Source organism: Photinus pyralis, unplaced genomic scaffold (genome assembly GCF_008802855.1).
Source record: "Photinus pyralis isolate 1611_PpyrPB1 unplaced genomic scaffold, Ppyr1.3 Ppyr1.4_LG1, whole genome shotgun sequence".
Classification (NCBI taxonomy): domain Eukaryota; kingdom Metazoa; phylum Arthropoda; class Insecta; order Coleoptera; family Lampyridae; genus Photinus; species Photinus pyralis.
Window position 1 is genome coordinate 50935801 of NW_022170249.1, and position 19587 is coordinate 50955387.

Consider the following 19587-nt stretch of genomic DNA (forward strand, 5'->3'; position numbering starts at 1 on the left):
CCCATCAATACCAATTGCCTTTGATTTAATTGACCGGATTATCCTAAAGATTTCATCCTCGGAAACCGTGGTGAAACTTAAAATTGTGGATATAGAACTTGCTCTATGTCCTTCATAAAACGTTTCCAAAGCGGTAGTGTCACCAAGTAGTCTAGTTGCTGAATTTGTAAAGTACTGATTCAATTTCTCTACGTCGGACAACTCTTTGGGTATGGGTTTTGATTTATTTGTTTTATTTAAATTACGAAACTCTTTCCAGAGATTATTATGATGTTCACTGAAACGCTCTTGGTAATATTTGCGTTGCTGCTTTTTAACAGCTACGGTAACAAAGTTTCGAATAAATTTATAGACGTTCCAATCTACTTGATGCCTTGACTTTTTATAACTATTAAGAGCAACCTGCCTAATTGCAAATAATTGCCTTATACCGTCGGTGAGCCAAGGAGCATGTGGTTTTGAAAACCTAGACGTTTTTAGTGGCACGTGCATGTTAAAAAGTGTCAATAGATTCTCATTGAAAATGTTTACCTTCGTATTTATATCTGACGCCTCAATTACACATTTCCATGGAATCGACATAAGATCGCCTTTAAACCGGGTGTAACTAAACTGTGTAAAATCTCTGTAAGTGTATATGTTTTGAGCAGAAGTCACCCTTTGCACGGGTATGTGGCAATAAATCAATTCATGATCAGATACACTTGGCAAGTGAATTGTCCCTTTAATTTTAATATCATGTCTACTTCTACATGAATATCACTGTATGTATATGAAAATATAACATTCGTGTATCTGGACGAAACTTCGATTTTTCAAAATGGATCCAGCGTCCGAAAATGGGTACACGATTCTGAAATTAAAAGTAATCCGTGTAAAATTAAATCAGAAGGGAAGCGTTTTTACTATTTTGCATGCGGGGCCTCGTTTTGAATTTTTGGGAGGGTGTAATCTATTATTAACTTCAAATAGTAACGATTAATAAAAAAAAACATGAACGGGGAGATTTTTTACAATTGGGCGGTTTATCAATTACTTCCTACTCTGAATAAAATTGCAGATAAATGTGTATTACACTCACGTAATTGGAAAAAGGATCAGATGCAGGATTGGTTGATTACACATTAAAATGGATGGCAAAATTGTCTTTGTAATTGTTTAATTCAACCTTTTAGGAAAGGCAATAACAAACGTTACGTAATTGACGCATTTTTGAAAGAGAACACGGAGTTCTTAGATTACCTCCGTACCATTGCGAGTACAATCCTATTGAAATGGAATGGGGGTTCTGTCAAATTACTACAACAAGCGTATAAATTCTCAGTTTCCATCCAAGGATAAGGTTAAAAATTTATGGCTTGAAGCCCTTTCAAAATGCTGCTCTAAGACTAGCGACGGCAGAAACAATCAATGCAGAAGAAGAGCATCCGGTCGATAAACGTAAAAAGTTCCTCAAAGACATAGCAAGCTACCCACCTGAAATGAGATTTACAGAAATGTAATAATCATCAAACAGCACAGACGGAAAACTAAACACGCAAGGAAGAACATTTCAATGGTACAGTGAGAGCAAGAACTACACTCAAGCGCAGTTAGGTATCAGTGTGGTGGTTGCTCCATCTCAGGTATGATGGCACTGACTTATCGAGCAGTGGTTATCTTCTGAGAATCCACACCACACTACTCCCAAAGCTAATCCAACCCCAGACTAAAACTGCTCGAAGTATAGACCAGTATGTCGGCATTTAAATGTGGAGGTTTTAGTTCATACACCACCAGCAACCTGCTAGTATTAAGCATATACTGGGCGATCCAAAATAACTTCAGACAGTTTAAATTTGGCGCGTAAAGGAATTGGCAATCATGTTTAGAAGGTGGTTTATTTATGCCATTCATTAGCGTCGTTATTTTATGTATAACCTTACTTTTAGAGCTTAAAGGGGATGCATATTGATTTATTTCCTTTTAAAGGCGTACTATTAAGCGCGACACGTTTAGAAGATGCTTATATTCGACTTAGTTGTGCTTACTGCAATTCAACGAATAATATGCTACCAACCATTTTAGTGGAAATTGTAGAAGATGCAAGAGGACGTAGCTCCAAATAATTCATTTATATGAAACGTATTCAGCAAGCGAATCAGCAAGTTGTTTTTCATGAAGTTTATACGTATTAATCCATAATAAAAGTACCATAAAATCCAAAACTAAATTGGGCAACTAGGTTTTGCATGTTAACATGAAAGTATCATTTTATATATCAACTCGTTATTTTTTCACTCGGCAAGATGACGATTCTTTTCCTTCAAAAAAATTATTGGATGAAACTCAAAAATGCATAAGAACCTTGCCATTACTATTCCACCGCACTGGCTCTGTGTAATATGGTAAATCGTTTTCTCAAATCTACTCCACAAACTCATGGAATAGCCGATGATTCGGCACCGGGGAGCTAATAAAATTAACAACTGATATTACTGACTTTAGGACTTCTGATATATCCAAGCATTATCCACACAAGGACTGTTTGTGAATAATACAGTGATAATAAAAAAGCGACCGACCACCCCTTTATTTTTCCCCCTCATGTGTGTGACTCCATCGGTGGCGATACATTTTAAGTTTTTTTAAATGAACATTTTCCAGTTCTCTAAAAATAGCTTCCCCAATGGTTGTGCCATGAATACTATAGATATCCAGAAGTTCTTCATAAGCTTCATATTCTGTATTTACCCTTCAAATAAAAATTAAATCATGAGCAGTATCTGACAGATCTAGCGACTCATCCAGTGCCAAAGAGAAACACAATGTGACAATTTTTCGAAAGCTAGCATGTTATAATTTTGAGAATGTTTAGTCTCATAATGACGCTTAATGTTGTATTCTTTGAGGACCGCATTGCCTGTTAAACACGGCGCCTTATTACTGGACCCAATAATAAAATATTGAAAGCCCCATTGTTGTTTGAAGGTTCCGCACCCATTCTCTTATTCTTCTTCTCTTGTCCATATTTGTAAATATACGGACACAAGTCAAGTCTCATTACATTACACAATTACAATTAACCTAGCGACTACCGGGCGAAACAATACGTGCACATACGAACGCTTCACTTGAAATTGAGGAGCAATTAATGTGGCGCTAAGGTAGAAAATTTTGAAGACCCCTGGTTTAGACTATTAATATTACAAGCCTGTTGAGGGCCCAGAACAAGAGAGGGATAATAAATAAAATAAAAGACTATTGTCCAAACTTCAGGGATATGGAATTAGCACCGTGCCAGGGAAGGATATGAATATGTAACTTGCAATTGCAGCTTTTGTTGGTTGTGACACAGCACCACTGTATGAACCTAACGCAAAAAATCTAATGTTATACCTCTAAATGCCACGTAACGAATAACGCAAAAATAACAAACACAATTACATCTCTTGAGTACACGGTTTTTTGTACATTCTTATAATTCTGGGGTAGCAAACCTAGAATTTTTTGAAATGGTTTTTTGCATTCTTACCTAGTGTCAAAAAAAAAGAATTGAATATGAAAAAAGCACCTAGAGAATAGCAGGCACAAACTTTACTACAGAAAAGAAGTTTTAATTGTGTAAAAATGAAACGTATATAAGGTATTTGTAAAATATTAATGAGTAGGTACTGACAATCGGCCACAAATAATCAAATGCAATTGACACGTGGTGAGGACAGAAAAAGTTGTACACGGTTAACCCATCGGCAAGTTCTTGAATAATCTGTGATATGCCAGCAAGTTTAATCCTGGAGTGACACTATTTCAATTTTTAATGTATAGCAGACGATTCAGACCGAATCGGTCCACCTTGTTTTTAAAATTGCATCACACTCGAGATGTCAGACATTGCACCTGCATTTTAATGAAAAAACGATAAAAATTTTGGCTTCCGAAGTGTTACGTTTGCCGGTGAACTACACAAAATGAAAACCCGTAATTTGAATTACAAAGTAAAAATGCCTGCCGCAGAATTTGGTTCGAATGTGTTTTAATACCCCAACACAAAACGTGTAGCTCGCTTATGCCACCACATTGATTGTATGAAAGCTGTAATTATAAGTTATGACGGCTTGAAGTTCTTTAATTAATTGTAAGCGATCGTTTAAAAAATGTTGAGACTCAATCCTCGCCTCTTAAGAGAATCCTAACAGCATCGCACGAATTCATTTTATAAGAGAGCCTCCTTTAATTTGAAATAAGAAGTGCGTATCTTTCGCTTTAACAATATTAAATTAAGGTACCTTAACGACCCGATCTAAAACAATCAAATATTATTTTAGGTGCTTGGGTCGCCATGCAAAATGAATTTCAATTTAATCTTCACCCACCTTATTAATTAATATTTAGATGTAGACAATAGAGTTCAGCCTGAAAGAGGATTTTACTTACCGGATACTTTTAATTAAGACTGCTCAGTTTTTTCACAAGCAAAATGCAGTTAGGGAAAGAAAAGTTCAAGAAAGAGCGTAGCCTTCGAAGTGAATTAATTAAAGTACATTAATCTATGAAAATGAAGACTTAAATCATAAATCACGGGAGTTTTGAAATTTTTTATTGATTTGTATCTACGCGTTTAGGCGTTATTGCGGAAGGAAGTGCGATCAATGCGCTTGAATGTGTGAAGAGTTTGCCTACTCATGATAAATGGATCACCCTCTCAAGCCACCAACATCTTCGGGGACTAAACTCGGCGTCTCAGATCTAAAAGAAACTTTGGCATCGGTCGGTGCTGCCGAATTTTAAGTAATTGAGTTGACGTGATACTGACGTAGTATTTACGCTACAACTAATTATAATTGCGGCAGCGGCAAGGGATTGTGCTGCGAAGTTTTTATCGGCTCGCCTCCTTGTCTTAAAATTGATTGACGCTAGGCTTGTTCGGAAGGGATTAAAGGAAAATAAGTTGTAAGCTATCGTTAAAGTTCTATAGACAGCGTCCATTGTTAGAAGAACGATTGTAGATTTGGGGATCGTTTAACTTGCGTATAAAAAAAACGTTCGGACGTGAATTTTAATCTAAGGGCACACTTTAGATGTCATATGATTTACTAAAGCAGACGGGAGGATTCTATACAATCTGTCTTTTGAAAAATTTCCGACGTCATACATCATTACGAGAAGCCCAGCACAGAAAGGCAGCGAAGTTGACGTTGCATTTGCATATTTCAACTGCATGTGATGTATGTCGAGGACTTTTTGTCTTTGTTGTTAATGTGCTTGACTGCAAATGACATTTAGTGCGAGATTGTAGTATGAGCGGCAAATTCTTGAGTAGTGCTTTTTGTATTGTCCGGTGGCGGTTCGAATGAGCTAAAGTGAACTAAGGCGTCAAATGCAGACGCTTACCTTGAGCGTTTACAAAAGGTTGAGGTAGGGACGCCAACAACGCCACAGTCAGCAGGAAACAGGAAGAAGCCATCGCTATCGGCTAGGAACGCAACAACTGGTGCGGACGGGCGGCGGTTTCCCAGTCACTTCCAAACACTCATTGTCAGTTACCACCTCGCGCTTTCGTTATCTGCACTAATTAATGACACTACGATGAACTTTAATTAAAACAACCCCTTGTCCGTACAACTCGAATCAATTCTAAGGATACCTTGAACACGCACTAACGAATATGATTACGATTCGCGCTCGCAAAGTCCACTCTATATAAAAAAAGGAAGAAAACTGAACCGACTAGTTTAAAACTATTTCCTAATTTACTAATAAGCGATGACAGATATTGGTGTGTATGCAAATAACAACACCGACAAGTAATTTAAAGTTTTGAAAGTTGGGAACGCATGTAGAGCCTACGCAAATTCGATGGCAGTTGCAGATAGAGCGTAGATAGTGGGCGGGCCCTTGTTGGGGTCGCAGAAATCTACCCTTCGCACCATATGAGTCAATTTTAACATGCAACACGAGAGTCTCGCGTGGTACTGAGCGGGCCCGTGGCCGACGCGACGCCGGAGTTTGCGCGCCCCACTGTTATCCTCACACCCTGCATATCGTCCTTTTAAAACCTGTACAAATACAATACCTCCAACACAAGGATTTTACCTAGTTGTAAGGCACCTCAATCCTAGACCCACCTCAAAACGTTTTTCGGACGCCTGCACTCACCTGCGCATCCTTTGTCAAACTCGCCAAATTTATAATTATGATTTATCACCGCCCCCGTTTTAATTGAAATTAATTATGCTCTCATTCACAGACAAAATTAGAAGCTCAATTTGTATCAGGTATTTGATTACAGTCAGTCGAAAGTACCAAATGTAAAGAGATTTACGAGCTTGTCAAAAAAATTGACGCATTGTATTAGAAGAATTTGTAGGAAAAATAAAATAACTACTGTGTGTAATTTATCTTACGCTATTACTATCGTCTTCGCTCTTAGTTTTCGGCATTTATAATTTAATTTTCTGTCAATGGAACTAAACGACCTTCTCAAATAAGGTTCTTCAAAGTTTATAATTCTTTATTGTATCATCGTTCAGTGGCACAATGTGCGTGTCTGTCTACGGGTTAATTCACAGATAATTGGAAGTCTTGATAAAGGTCGTTAGATAATTACATTTTTATGGCGGCAACGCGCTTGTACTCGTATATGATGCTCTACGTTTTACAGAATGTTACGAATTAACATACTGCGTTCTTTCACCACAAAAATACATTTTTGGGGTTTACCGTTTACTTTTGCGAAGATTGGTAGCGCAGAGGATGAAAAAAGAGGCGAATTATATCATTCTCCATTGAATAGATAATGATTGCAGTTGCCATTAGAAAGATACAAAACGATAAAATTGGGAGATTATTAAAACAATTGAGGTTATATTATGGAATATTTATAAAACGTAGAAGCAGAAGATAATATATTTTAGCGCATTTTTCAACTCGTGTTGGAAGGCTCTATTATGGCCACTTTGCAATACAAACAAAATGGTCTTCTGGCTGGTGGAACGTGCGCGTAGTCGAGCTGGTTCTGCAGGGTTGTTCCTTGAAGCGCCGTCGAAGCTGAAATTATCTTTGCAGAGTTCGGAGCTCTGCCTTTAAACGTTTGCGACCAGGGACGCTACACTCTCATCGGTTGGCCGGTTTGACCAATGAGGGTGCAGCACGTTTTAGTTTGCTGCATGTCTTGGCAAACTCAGTGGTGTCGGACTGCTGGAAAATAATTCTCCCGACATCTTCTGAATCTTGTTGAAATTCAACGTTCGAAATTGAACTGGAATATGGTCTTTTACTCTCACCATGTATCAGTCTTCTTCCAGTCCACCAGCAGATTAGATCGGCGAAGTAAGTCGGAAGCGATGTTAGGCTGGTTGTCGTCACACATAATGAACTGCCACACGAAGTTTCTGGGGACAGCGACATGTAACACAATAAATTCAAATTATCCTCCAGCTCATAATAGGGAATTCGTCATATACCCTTTATGTTTAATACATACAGGGTGGCCTAACGAAAACGAAACATTCGGAAGGAAATAGTTTTTGGAACAAACGCAAAACACTTCGATTTTGGTTGCAAGGGGGACATCTTTTACTTTAACATTTATACCCCTACTGTCAACCCCCTATGCAGGGTTGCCTTCAATAATTTTAAATTGATGTTGGGTCGAGTAACACATCTTTGCAAAGGGCTCTTTATTTCCCACACGCCTATAGTTTATTTTTCAAATGTGAGCGAGTCATTTGTAGGATACAGGGTGTCGCATCATAAATAATTCAAATGGATATGCAAGCTTTTACGTGACTGAACACGTTTATAAGAAATATTAGCTACAGAAAACAATCCTGAAGAACATAAACCATGAAAAATCAACATAACAAAACCTCATAATAACCCTGAAAAATGTAGACTCATAAAACTGGCTATATCTCTATAAGAACAGTTGATGAATTATCTGATACGTCAGATGCCAATGTATTGGATTGGGTTTTAGCTTGGCATAATGCTTTCTAGAGGTGCACTTGCTGCAGGTCTTAATGTGTTCTATATTGCTCCGGTATTTACTTTGCAAATTAGGAAAACTGCAGGAAAACCTAATTCGAAGTAGCCGGCAGAATGCTCGAAACTGATCTAAGGATCTACTACAGTTGAAAAATTCTTACCTCAGCCCAGGTTCGAACACCCAACCTTTCGGGAATGTAGCCCAACGCTCTACCACTGAGATACGTCGGCTCCTTTAAATCCGGAATTTTGCCCTTGCTCCAATACTAAGGAGGACATAGTTGTGTTTTTGCTTCTTATTTGTAAGTACCCGCAAATTGCATTGTATTTACTTGACATATTTTTTTCTTTAGGTTTCGGCCAATATTTCCATATTGCATTCTGCATCAACGATTGTTGCGCGTTCATCTATAATTAGCCCTCTCATTTAAAGAGGTATGTACATTTTAAGGTTATCAACGAAGAGGGTTACCTTTGATTTTCTTTTAGGGTTCTAATTGTGGATTCAAGTTTTAGTTTCGAATTTCAAAATCTCGTTTGAATCGTAATTAATGTTCCGATACGATTTACATACGAATTTTGGGTAACCTTAGCTTAAATTTACCATTTACCTGCGAGTGCCAACACCTGTGGACGTATTTTTCCACGCCTGCTGATAAGAAGCCGCCATTTTGTGAATTGGGTCACCCTTCAGGCACAATTCAAATTATTGTATTTGTCTTTCCCAAAAAGTTTTTATTTTTGGCTTTGAGAGAAGGCAGCGCCAACTCAACTACCCGTTAGAATTGCAGGCCGAAATTATAGACCAACCAGGGTCTAATAACTTTGTAGAGCTTCTCTCCTCATTTTCTCGTTTTGCTTTATTTTTATTTATTTTAGGAAGTACAAATTTGCGTTGGCCCGGTCATCTTTAATCCATTAATAAAACAATGCTCTACAGAAATTAAACGACGCAGAAAAGACAGGATTCATTTCCACCACGGGTGACTAATACCATTCCAGTAACCTAATCCTCTATTGGGAAATCCACACTCTAAATAAATAAATGTTCTATGATATGCAATGCCTAACCTACTCTCCAAAAATGCCCAACTTTACCTAATTATACGAACAAATCTAAATGGAAAATGAGCAGCTACCCTTACAATCTTCGTTATATGAACTATATGTGTAACTATCAATTTGATTGTGTGATACATAACTCATTACTTGGTAGTAAAATGTGTTTGTCACCAAAAGATGAGTTGCGCCCATAGTACCCACGGAGTAATGATTTTTGGTTTACCTACTTTATGCTTTTGTCATAATAAATGGCACAATGAGGTACAACGAACAAATTTCTTAGTAAAAAAAAAGCAGTGGAAATTATACCATTTTGTATAATGAAATTAAACGAGGTGTCTTTAGAATTTCATTTACCCCCTCCTCCTCGTCCCAAATTATGCTATTATAATAATTAAGTACGAACAAATCATCTGAAACACCTATACAGTCGGCTTTACTCGAAAAATAAAATAAAAACCACCCAGTTTTACTTATTTAAACATGAACCTTGTATTTAATCAGCTTTTTCCGGGTTAATATAAAATTTTAAGGGATAGATACAAATTAGGTTTTCTTAAAGAAAGTTACAAAGCATTTATTAACTGGAACGAAAACAATTACCCACTCCTGCAGCATAAAAAGGATCTAATTTTGAAAAATACACGTTACGTTAATCTTAAATTTCGCTGCACTGCAGTAGCTGTGGCTTGAAATAAATACGTTAAAGTGATTTGCTCTTCTTTTAAAGGACAAACATCAAATAGATTTGGGGTTGTTAAATGCTCGATATCAAAGATTACAGCAACAAAAAATTAGGCCCATCCACTTTCACTTTGCGCGAGAAGAATTCGAAATTACTTCAAAAATAGGCTTGAAACTTGACAAATCTTCAGCTATTGATTTTCAGAGTGCCACGGATTAAGAGGTGGCGAATGTGCTTTTGCTACATTTTTGTTAAAAAGTAAGAGCGGCTTTACGTAAATTGCGCTGACAGTAACGAAAATAAACAAGAGATCTGTATTACAAAATAAACATTCCCAGTTTCTACATCACGTTTTGTCTGTACACCAACCATGCTCTCTTCTAATGCAAATTTTAGATACCTAAAGGCAATTTTTGATAAATTAAAGGGGAACAATTTATATCATTCATATTGTAATTGATTTTCGTTGCAACGTAGACCCTAGGTAGATCTGACGCAAAAGTGTTTCTTTTATAAATATTTTATGCGTTTAAGAAAGGCACACTTGAGTGAGATAAAATGAATTGTTCTGTGTCAACTCGGATGCATTAAAATCTGATGCCAGCAGCTATGCAAAGGTTTGATATAATCGTTAAAACTCTAGTTGAAGTAAACAACTTAATTTATTTTAATTTTCAAAAAATTAATCACTATCGTTTGTCAACATTTGTGCATAGTCTGTTCACCGATCGTCTACATCTACACAAATTACTACATTTGATGTTATCCACGTAGTACAAGCGACAAGGAAACATTGCCCAACATTTAAATAGTTCAGTCTCTCGAATGCAACATTCTCATGTAAGTACCACGTTTATTAATTTTATTATTTCATTTAGTCACGATAATGATCCCTAGTATTATCTGTATTTCGTAGACTAAAGCCACGTGTTTTGTCTTCCGTTGGAAGGACGAAAGGGTCAGTTTTCAGAGGGAGTGACAGTAATGGAATTTCAAACAGAATTTAACAATTTTTGGATACCTTACCATTAACACATTAATATTGAGCGTAATAATTGCTGCACAGCTTCTTCCGCATCATTTCTACACAATCCCCTGTTTAAACTGAAGTGTACTTGTAAAAAATAGTAAAATCCCTCGTAAAATCCTTACTTTCAAATTTGCACTTTAATACTTTAATTGTTATAATTAGTTAGTGGAGGACCAAAAATATCGTGCGTATCACAAAACTAAAGTGCATATTAATCCCTTGTATGTAGAACAAAGTTCATCCTCGGGATTAAACGGATGCTTTAGTCTTAGTCCATTGATGTATAATATTAGTATTGGTTAATTTGTTATAGGAGTACGAAAATCTTTCTTTTATTTGTATCTTATTGTTTTCTTTAAAATTATCATTTGGAATTATATATTCTAATAATTTAGTTGCAATTTCTAACCAAGTGGATGTTACGCTACCATTTCCATTCCAAATTGTGGTTACGATATTTTTTCCTTTTTGTTTCTTGAAATAGTATAGGTACAGTGCGAGGAAGCAGTCTTGCATTCCGCCATTTAAGTATTGAATTAGTTAATTATTTCAATAAAATTAGTGTTTATGGACTGTAACTTTTGTTGTGTAATTTTCTTGTATACAGTAATATGTGTTTCAATTTTGTAGATAGCTCCCCACGGTTCTTCATTTCCATGATTTGTTATCAATTCTTTTAAGTCTTTAAATTTGGCATTTCTTATCATATTTCTATATTTAGCTCTTTCTTTTTTATAATTTTCTTTTAGAGTCTTTAATTTCCAAATTTGTTTGATTTTGGTATCTTCTTTGTAAATTCATAATTTCCTTTCGTTTACAGCTTAAGTTTTTGTCCCGCCACATCTTATATTTATTGCGGAATTTTACTTTTGGTTGCAAATATTTTTGATTTCGCTAGTCAGTATTTCTATCGTATTCTCAATATCTGCGTTGTTTTCCAATGAAAAAAATTCTTTAAATTTGGAATTTAGATCGGGTAATTCTTGAAATTTTCCCCATTTGCTTTTTTGATGAATATGTATTACTGTTTATTTTAGTTAAATTTTGTTTTACAAATGTATGTTAAAAGTAATTGCATTGTGATCACTTACTGTCAGAGCACTGTGAACTTTCCAATTATTTATATTCTTCATATTTTCTTTTTGCTGAGGAGGAGAAATGCATTTACGCACCGAGTGGCGGGCTCTCCCAGACATTGGGTATACCCAGTAAACCCCCTCCTTAGGCGTCAGCTGTTGGGGCTATTGGCCTTTTTTTTGTAAAATATCACAAGTAATCAAAGTGTATTTTGCAGTTCAAAGTTTTAAATTTTATTAAGCAGTCCTTTTCTTTATAAGATTAACGTATTTCTGCACTTTTCAATACTTGCTAGTGTCTGTCGTGCTGTCGTATTGATAATTGCAGTTACGTTTATATTTTCTGTAGGTTATCGATTTCGAAAAACAAATATAAACAAAAAACAAACAATATATACAATTTAACTTCAACAAATAATGACAATGGAGCAATATATCAAGAAAAACACTTCGGTTTCGACTTTGTAGTTCAATGGTAGAGCGTTGGGCTATAAATCCGGAGGTCGGGTGTTCGAACCTGGATTTAGGTTAATTTTTCATCCGTGGCAGGGATGGGAATTACCTTAGACCAGTTTCGAGCAGTCTTCCGGCTACTCCGAATTAGATTTTCCTGCAGTTTTCCTAATTCGTCCTTCTGCAGAGGTGCCTCTAAAAAGTATTATGCGGGTCACTCTGTAATTGGGCACAAGCCTGTTGAGGGCCCAGAACAAGAGAGGGATAATAAATAATTGTGCGTATCGCCGTTTCGAATTATCGGAAACCAATCAATCGAAGTGTAAGAAGGTAAGACCTCCTACCTAGGATGTGTGGGGATTTCTACAATTTCACTCTAACGCGTATTGTGTGGTTTGCAATTAGGACAAAGAAAAGTGGACGTAATAGGACAATTAATGTGAAATTTCCAATCGGGTACGTGTATCATGCACGATGGGATAATGATTGAAATTACATTTTGCATTAATCGATTTCATCCTGGCAACGCACAAATGAAATTGCCTCTATTTTAATAACATATTGAGGACGTTAGCTTGTGATAAGAGTAGGTAAAACAAGAACTTTTAGCACGAAGATCGTGTTTCCTTTTCTGAAATTATTGGAAACGTGTGGCAAGAGGCCACCGATTAGGTATCGTTTTATAGAAATCGCAATTTATCGCTACAGCCTGGTTCAAGTGCTTAAAAATGTGCGTGTCTGTTCAAATCTGCACAATACCCATTTGGAAATAAATGAAGAGAAGTTTATGCAGTCCATTTAAATTACACAGATTTACATCAAAGTATAGGGGACAGGCCAGCGCTCTATTTAGCCCTTGTCGCAACATTTCATTGCATATACGTATAACTATCGGAGTAACTGGCTTGCGTGGCGTAACCGAAATTAAAAAATTACAATTAATTAAATATGAATTGGCTTAATAGCTACTTTCAGAATCCGGTATATATAGGATTGGACATCAACTTATAAAAGTAGATTCCAAAAATTTTATATCTAATTTTCCTCGCTTCCTACTTCATCCAATTTTCTGGTATCCATTTAATTACTTTACTGGTTTGATACCGAAAAAGAAATTCGTAAGCTAAAAAAATGTACCATTTAAGAACTCCTTTAATCGTCTCAGGTGTTATCCTTCGAATCATTTATCATTGTAATTAAAATTCTTTAACGTTAGCATCATATTACGTTTATCACTAAATCAAATTGGCCAAATAATTTCGTTAACTAATCAAATTTTGGTTACCGGGTAGGTAAAATACGCGATAGTTATGCTAATTCGGTTATGTAGATGTTTTATATTTATCAGATGGTGATGTAATGAGCTAAACACCTGCAAAAGGTTTCATTTCGAGATAATTATATAAATAGAAATGAGATCTCTAGTAAACAATCTGCAAATCGCTCAAGCAATTCTGTAGGCATCGCTTAATTAATTATAAAGGTAACTTTGAGAAGCAACAATAAATCTCCCTCCGTCTACAAACTCCATTGAACTGTTGCGATTTGTTGATTAGAGGCCGTCCTTATTCAAATTTCCATTTAGTAAGTGATTTTAGTCATCGAGATGGTTACCATCAAATTAAGGCTGGGCCGTGGTTTGCAAAGTGTTTATTAGGGGCGATTTGCATTTCTACCCATTAGTTTATAACCCATTTTTATTTCCATGAAGGGTGAAACGAATTATTAACTGCAAAACCATCGGTTACACAAGCTAAGCATTTATTTCATAATAGCACAATTTTGTGGAAAATGTGAAATATTGCAATTTCCTTCAGTTCAATCCACCTAATCGCCCTTCTCATCGCGTCTAAGACATTGCTCTGTAAATGGAGCGTATTTTGTGTGGCTGTTTTAAATGATTGCGAAACGGAAAGCAAATGCTTTCCAAAATGTTAATGAAGTAGCGGTGTATTGTAAATCGATAATGACAAATTTAACTTAAATGTTTTCTACTTTTTTACGATTTTTCGTTAAAGGTTGATGAAGTCATCTCAACAAGCGAGTAAAGCACTCAAGAACAATATTGACAATGATTTTATATTTATTCTTGAACTCGTTGCTTTTAATTTTCCAGCTTGTGGCTCCAACAAAATTAGTTACGTTCACAGAACCGTTTACAGCGCCAATAGTACTCACAAAGGAATACAAAATGTGTTTACTTACGTTAGTAGCAAGTCTGTGTTTGCCACCAATCATGGAAATTGTGAGCAATATTAGGTGTACTCTTCGTAAATACAGAATTTGACCTTTAGAGTCCCCGAGGTATGCACTTCCATACACATGAAAGATTGTTGGTGTGTGACATGTAAAGTGTTCTACTGGGTTTATTTAGTATGGTGCCGCTATTTCGACTGGTTCGGGATTTCTTTTTTTTTATTTCTTTATATAGCGTCGGCTACTGTTGTCATTAGCTATTTGGTAAGTATTACACACTATTTCTATATTTCTTTTAATAAATTAGTCTTTTTCAGGAAATTAAGCAGTTTTTCGATGAAGATCGGGTCAATAGTGTTTGCAACCCAGTTCCTGCCTTACTTCTACATATAACAGACACTCTAGCAATACATTATTGACTGATAGTTGTATGTCACAGTTCGCGCATCTGCTCTCTCTGCTTTTCCCGAGAAGATGTAAATGTGTCATATTAGTATGCCCTATCCTATGTCTTGTAATGACTACCTCAAAAACAAAAATAATTTGAGCATTTATTCCTGCAATGTCCAACAGTGTAGAACAAAACCAGTGGCCAACGTCCGCATCGCCGAGAGGTGGAGTCCGTTTCACACATTTCATCGACGGTGTCTACTCCTCCCTTAGTAGCATTGTATGATGTAATTAATGATCTCGGGGTTTTGTTTTTCTTGGTCGATATTGTCGTAACGATGTAATGTTGAAACAGCTAGCACATTTTTATTCTGGGAATAAAAGACACCAATGTTATGTCTTTTTGAAAAGCAAACTTACTACTACAAAGTTCTCTATGGCGGACGTTGAGAAATTCTGGAAGAATTTCCTTTTTGATTTTCCGGATGGAGCCGATTATATTTTTCTTTTCAGCAAATCCATGACAAGGGGCACGCTTGTAGACCAATTATCGATGCTTATATATAGGTATAGATCATATCTCTTTGCAGATGGTAAAAATGTGTTGCCCAAGTATTATACGTATTATCACACATCTGGTCAACCACTCCATCGAAAACTCTGTAGTCCCTCAGATATGGAAGAAAAGTATAGTTCGCTCCTTATCTAAGATTTCTACACCTGTAACATACTCTGATCTGAGGCCTATAAGCATTCTCCCTCTAACGTCTAAAATCCTTGAAAAAGTCCTATCTAACCAGATTAAAGAATACTTAACCCAGCATAATATTCTTCCAGAAATGCAATCAGGCTTTAGATCGGGATATAGTTGTGAGACGGTTTTACTTAAAGTAACCGACGATATTTTGTCAACCGTGGACAGTCACAAATTTACAGTGTTAATATTGTTGGATTTTTCAAAGGCGTTGTTTGTTTCTATGTTGTATTCCATTGGCTTCGCCGAACATTCCATTAGACTTGTATCTAATTATTTAAATTATAGAAGCCAAGTAGTTGCAGTGGATGGGAATTGTTCAGATACGGCATATCTGCAGTGTGGAGTACCGCAAGGTTCTATTTTAGGTTCCATATTCTTTTCAATTTACACTGCAAACACCATTAAAAAGCTAAAATTTTGCAAATATCATTTGTATGCAGACGATACTCAGTTGTATTACAGTTTTGATAAATCCGATATCGCCAAGGCTAATAAAGAAATTAATGAAGATTTAAATAATTTCACTTCTTATGCAGCTCAGCATTCATTAAAGATAAACTTAAGTAAATGTAAATTGATGTTATTGGGCGCTCAATTTAATGTTGTTGCCCGTGAGGAAGTGTGTACGCTTTTGGATATAAGGATTGATGGAGAAAGACTGCAGTTGGTAGACGAAGCCCGAAATCTCGGTCTGACTATTGACGTTAAATTTAATTACAACACTCATATTAAACAAGTTAAAAAGTAATCGTAAACGATTTTCATAAAGCGCATTTCCACTTGCATTCATTTCCCATTTGTAAGATGCAACTTCTATTAAAATCGTAAAAATCCGGCCACAAATATGAAAGATAGCGTTGCACATGGGCAATCCATTTTTGACGTGCTACTTCAATTTCAGTTTATGAGAAGAATTTCCTTTCAATGCTTTTCTAAATAAGAAAGTTGGAACTGCGCATGCGCAAACCTAAATTTTGAAACTAATGTTAGATTTTCCTTTGTTCCAAGCGCCTAAGTATCAAATTTCACTTAAATGCTTCCATAGATAAAAAAGTTGGCACTGCGCATGCGCGAAATAAAATTTTGAAACTGGCGCTAGATTTTCCTTTATTCCAAGTGCCTATGTATCACATTTCATTTAAATTCTTCCATAAATAAAAATGTTGGCACTGCGCATGCGCAAAACCAAATTTTGAAACTGGCGTTTGACTTTCCTTTATTCCATGTGCGTATGTATCAAAAATTCTTCCATAAATAAAACAGTTGGCACTGCGCATGCGCAAAACCAAAGTTTGAAATTGGCGTTTGATTTTCCTTTATCCCAAGTGCCTATGTATCAAATTTCGTTTAAATTCTTCCATAAATAAAAAAGTTGGCACTGCGCATGCGCAAAACCAAATTTTGAAATTGGCGGTTGATTTTCCTTTATTCCAAGTGCCTATGTATCAAATTTCATTCAAATACTTTTATAAGTAAAAAAGTTTGCAATTCGGTTTATAAATGGTCGAGATGCGAAAAGGGCACTGTGAATTTTGAATCGATTCGATTCAACTTTTGGCATTGCGTATTATATGGCTAAAGCTATGCCCATATTGAATTTCATGCAATTCAGTTCATAACTAACGGAGATGTAAAAGCGATCGAACATTTCTAAACAAAGTTCACACGGACAGATAGATGGACAGACAGACAGAGGAACAGACGGACAGACCAACAGGCAGACGACAGATAACAATGTAAAATTATAAACGATCTCTAGGATCGTTAATAAACGGCAAAAGTGTAAAATTATGGAACATGTAAAAAACGGTTTTTTGTTTTTTTTTACAATAACTTTTTTTGTAAACGGTACAGAAAAAATTCCTTCCTTGGTACAAGACTCGACACCATAACGAACCAAATAGCGAAAAAAGTAGAACAATAGCTCTTAAGATAAAGAACTAGTAGCGTCGCAAAACGAGCGGACGGACAGACAAAGTGGCCACAATAGGGCATTTTTTTTTATTTTTGTGGAAATGCGCTAAAAATGTACTCAACGAGCATTTGCTAGTCTTCGGTACATATATGGAATTAGATCCTTATTATCAATTTCATCAAAAATTTTGCTCTGTAGCTCACTTGTATTATCTCACTTTACGTATTGCAGTGCTGTATATGGTGCTCGACTCTCGTACTCGCATAAGAGAAGGTTGCAGGTAATTCAGAATTCTTGCTTAAGATTGATTTATGGCATACGTAAATTTCAAAGCGTTTCGCATAAATTAAAATCAATATCCTGGCTTGATATGGAAAAAAGTCGACTCCTTCACGCGGTTATTTTGTATCACAATATAATATTTTTTAAAACACCACCGTATCTTTATAATAAAATCACCTTTCGAACTGACGTTCATAATGTAAATATCAGAGGAAAGGATCTCATTACTATCCCTTCTCATAGTTCAGAGATATTCAAAAAATCTTTTTCATATAGCATTACCACTGTCTACAATGCCATTCCATCGAATATTAAAAAGCTTATAGTGTCCAGGTTTAAATCAGCACTACGTCACATTCTTTTGAACGAGTAAAGTGTCCCATTCTCAAGTTACTTATTAATTAACTTTTTTTTTCACAGTATTGTCTTGTGTGTGTGTGCTCTCTCTTTGTTACCCGTCCATCGAAATTGTAAACATTTAAACTGAAGTTATGTTATGGGTTAAGTGGAAGAACACCTGGTGGCGATGTTGCCCCTAGGTGAACCCTTTAGATCGTCATCTAATAAAGACATTATTATTATTATTATTATTATATTACGCCCTTTTCCAACTGATTCAAGTTTTTAATTATTAAGGTAACATCAGTGATGGAAAAATTAACTGAATTCTTTCCAATTCTTAATCCTTGTAATCCGAGATAAACTAGAAGTAAAAGTACTGTAATGTAAATTTAATTAAAGGCTTGAAATAAAGTAATTTATAATAGTAAAATGATATTTACAACATACCATTTATAACAATATAACACAAGCGCATCGAAATAAGAACTGAACTCGAAACACAATTCGATTTGCTTATATGGTACAGCTAAATGTGGTTTTCTTCTTTTAATAAAACTAATGAAAAGATTTATTTACGTTTATTGTAAAGCAGCTATAATTCTTCAAAATATTAGATTTAACCCTTGCATATATAAGATAATATAATTAATATATTAGGAAATATGAAAAATTTAAAAGAAATGCTTTGTGCATTAAAGTTACTCTCATCAACAGGCTTTTTTGTAATTAAAAATACTATTGTACAACATGGTTGTCAAATAAAACCTCAATGTTTCCAGAACTGGCGATATGGATTTTTTCATGTTTAGGGGATGTTCCTGAAGTAAAGCGTAACTTGCTTTAGCATTTTTTCAGTACCCTGTATACTCAAAGAAGAAATCAAGTGTCATAAGTGTGACTGGTACCTTTTCCACAATTAATTTAGACGAAAACGCACGTCGCGAAAAACCCCAATTTTACATTTGAAGTAGGCATGTGTATAGCGTCAATGAGATGACGAGGTTATTGGAGTTAGATGGAAAGTATCAGGTGTGACACGTTGAAATACGTATATTTAATAATGTAGGGTGTCGTGATTGATTTGAATTGCTTAATCAATTAATTAATCAAATAAACAATTATTCGTACCGCCCATTCTAAAAAAAAAGAGGTCACATATGTACGCAGTCGCTTGAGGTCTAATTAAAAACAGGGCACACTAATTAGCGTTGACCCTGCTCAAGTCTATGGCAGTGCTCGATGTTATAAATATACAATTTTCGATAAATTATACAAGGCTAAATCTCCGTTGATGACTTCACAAAACCGGATTTCCAGTTTTTGTGCAGGTCAACGTATAATGAACGTTTACGAAGCGTACGCTAAAATTTGACAATACAAAATCTATAGCACTGTAAAGAGAAGCACATTCGTGCCTGCGCCGAAATGATA